We start from the raw sequence: 3,909 nt of genomic DNA on the forward strand, positions 1-3,909 counted from the left end.
GTGTTTTGGTTTTTTTTTTTTTTTGGTTTTTTTTTTTTTGTTTTAAACTGAAAACAGTTAAATGGGGTTCAATTTTGATACGGTTGCGGCAGGGGGCAGTAGGTTTCCTCGTAATGAATTCTACCGTGTGGGCTGGCAGCTCTTAATCCCTCCGCCTAGAACGGAGCCGTAAGGTCGCTTGGGCAGCTCCAAGCGCGAGCAAGGCGTTGTGTAAAGGTTATTTAAAATAATTTTTGAAGTGTTGTTATAGTAGGTCGTTGTAGCCCAGGATCTTGCAAAAACTCCTCTCGTTTCTATTGGTAGTAAACCGTATGAAGAAAATGAGAAGCCGGGAACAGTATTTCCAAATAATTTCTGCTGGTAGCTTTAAACAAAAGAAAACAAAAAAGGATTTCTGTTCCTATACATCTGACATTATCAATGTGCGGGTTTTTTTTAATCTTTAAATTGGACAATCTGTTGGTGGTTATAGTTGCTAGATTTGAATGAATATGAGAATTTGCCACCTTTTCCCTGTCAAGAATGTCGACACTCAATAATTACCAATAGCAGAGAGTGAGAAATGTATCAAAAATTCTATAGCGCATACTCAGTACGTGTTTTCTTACACACATTTTGATCAGTTTTATCCGTCAGCCGCTGTGGCCTGGTGCCAGCAAGCTGTGAGCTTGGAAGCAAATGAAAATAATTCCCTGAAAGGAGTTCTTGACCTGGTATTGCTCCCGCTGCGCGTCCCGTGCTGCCGCGCTACAGCTGGAAGGCAAAAACTGCCGGCAAATAAAGTCTGGAAGTGGTGGAGAAGCTGTCCCGGGCGTAGCTGGAAGGTCTGCAGCCGCACTACCTCTGAGCAAAAATGCCAGCTCAACTTTCAGACCTCACGTCTTCAACCTCATTACTCTGTTTTAAGCATTTGAAATAGGAGAAGGAGCGGATTTTCCTGTCAAGGGCCATGGTTAGGGTTTCCCCTTTAATATGCCCTTCTGTTAATCCCTGCGTGTGTTTGAAGTCAGAGTTCTGCGCTTAGTGATGTCAAAGGATGACTGCACGTATTTTGAATTCCCAGTGCTGCAGAAATAGCTGTCTCATGTTTTGGGGAGCGTAGTTTCCATCCCATGACCATTGTAAAAGAGGTGGTTTGGTGAACCTATGCTAGCCTGCCAACAGGTGAGCCTTTTGCTGGAGGGATGTGACCTTCGGGAGGAGAACAGCGGGGTTTGTGGGTTCCTAGCTCCTCAGGAGTCGTGCAGCAGAACAGCATTTTACCGTGCTGGTGCTGGACGCCCTGTGGTGTGGGCTTTCCACAAGGATACGGCAGCTTTAAGGTTGTGTTTTGCATAGTGTGGGCAAAGGACTTGAACTGATGATTTCTTTTCCCAGATTTTGCATTCCGTCACAGAGCGGGCATTGGTCTCTGATTCTGTTGTTCAAAATGTCACGGAATCAGGCTTTTCTGTCCATAAAGAATCAAAATCCTTATAATCAGATTTTTATTTCTATTAGGTAATCAAGAACTGATCGAACTTTGATATGCTTTTACTTTAAGTTGATCATCAAACCCTGAGAAGTGTTATTTATATAAAATCAAATACATAAGCACTGATATATAACTTAGGTTATTTTCTTCCAGTGTGTATTCTTCATACTGTTCACTAAAAGTCAGGTTGGTTTATAAAAAGAGAGAAGAACTGAGCATTTTTGTTATTTTTTTTTCTTCCCATAAAGCTGGGACATAAATACCAGATTGGCAAACCTGAGTTTTTTGCAGTTATAGTCAAATTCCTTAAATGCAGTGTGAGCAGTCCTGATGATAGTTTCCTCTGCACTTGCCAAACTTCTATTCTGTTTTACTTGCATATTTACTTGCAATTCTTGTGGAGAAAAAGAAGTGAATCAATATAAAACTTGAGGTTCTAGGTTTTTGTAAGCCAGGATATTGGTCATGTTAGGAAGTTCTTAATAAAACTCCCTTGTTCACGTGGAGTTACGTGAGGTACCTTTAATGAAGGATTGACTCCTTTTAGCTGCGCAGTATTTTTGGAGTAACTCAGCTTTGCGAGGGATCAGTCTGAAATTCTTCTATTTAAATAGCTATTTATATAAAATCGCTTTGATACATTTTAAGTGATGGGCTATGCATCGCTGATGAATTGGGCTTCAAGTGCTTCCTTTAAAGGATAGACAATTTCACATCATACACAGAAATACAGTAGGTGGGCTCTGGCAAATCAAGTTCATCTAAATTGTAGTGTGGTGTGTTGATTTTGGGGTATTTTTTTTTTTTTTATAAAACATTTAGAAGCCCTGCAGTGATCTTTTTCAAAGATAAGTTAAATAGTAGTTAATTGCGCTGTGAAATTGAACCTTCCATCATCTTTACTGTGTCTCTGTGGATACTTTACAGTGTAAGGTAAATATTATTACTGCAAACATTAGAAATCGTTTGGAACTCCCACAGTAAGACATTGTAATTATTTTGGTTTAAAGATACCTAATATATGTTCGCAGTGTTTGTAGTTTTAAAGAAATACAGTAAAGGTAAGCACTGCTAAATAGAGGGTGCAGGACTACGATTCTGTTTTTAAATTTAGTTTTGGAAAGATGTATTGATTGGAGTATCTACTCCCAACACTGTAGTAGTGTCTTCAGCCTGGACTCCAGGGGTGTTTGTAAGCGCCTGCACATGGAGATTGGACTCCGGACCAAGATGTGTGTGTCGAATCGAAAAAGGGCTTTGGTTTGTCTCATCTCTTGTGCCGACTGCTGGTTTTGGTTTGTGTGGCACGCCTGATGGAGCAGAGCGAGTCTGTCGCGTTTTCATGCCCTGGCAGATGGGGGTAGGGTTTATAGACATTTCGTGAAAATAACGCAGATGGGATCCCTTCTTCTTTAAAACTTAAATAGATGGAAACAGCAGGCAGATTTTGTAGTGTCTTGTTTGTTTAAATGGAAAATATTAGAAGAGTTTACTGAACTTCTTTGAGATTGAAGCTTGTCTGCTGCAGTGGATTCCCTGCTGCTCCCATTGTGTTGACTGTAAAGCTGCTATGACAAAGTTGGTTGCAACGCCCCGTTTTTAAATCGCTTGATTTAATCGGCACATATTGGAAAAGAAACGATTGCTGTATTGCATGTTGTGGGAGTCGCTGTTCCTTTGGGCAGTGTAAGAGCTCGGTCTGTCTGTCGGGATAGGTTTGTGTTTGCATGTCTGCAGCTCTGACATTGTTCACCAGGAAGTTGATTTTCTCCTTCTCCCCCATCATCTACTCAGTCCATTGAGAACAAGTAGCTGCTCAACCCTTAAATGAGGGATGAAATATTCGCTTCTACTTCTCTTTTTAACTGCTTCATTGGCTGATTTGCTCCATCTTATAAAAACTAGTTGGACTTGAAAATAAACTAGAAATTTTTGAAGCCTCTGAACATCAACTTGATGAGCACTTTGTAGCCATCAGATTTTGTGCCTGGTATTCCTTCCTCGAGATTTAATCGCGCTGAAGACATTGTGCTGAGATCTCTGGGATCACCATGCTTGACGTGTGGGGTTTTTTTTGCCTGGATCGGGTCTGTGTAGGGGAAATTTCCAAGGTGAAAGCTGTGAGGTTTCAATCCGTACCATGGGCAGTAGCAGCTTGGTGTTCTGCTTGTACTGGTTTCTGGGATACAGCATTGATTGGTGGTGTACGGCTGCTGCATGTAACAGCTGGACCACCGAGTCTTGGATTTGTCTTCATTCTATTACAGCAGCTTTAGACAAGATAAGAAAAAGGGAATATTTGAATAGTAGCATTCTGAATATTACTTTTTCATTTCTTTTTCAGCAAGAAACATGCTTCAGCACTTGTGGTACAGATTTTGAAGGTCAGTGACGCCGTTCTGCACAGTAGTTATTGCCCAGTTCCGGTTAGTGTC

Source organism: Charadrius vociferus, unplaced genomic scaffold (genome assembly GCF_000708025.1).
Source record: "Charadrius vociferus isolate BGI_N301 unplaced genomic scaffold, ASM70802v2 scaffold104, whole genome shotgun sequence".
In the NCBI taxonomy this organism is placed as follows: Eukaryota; Metazoa; Chordata; class Aves; order Charadriiformes; family Charadriidae; genus Charadrius; species Charadrius vociferus.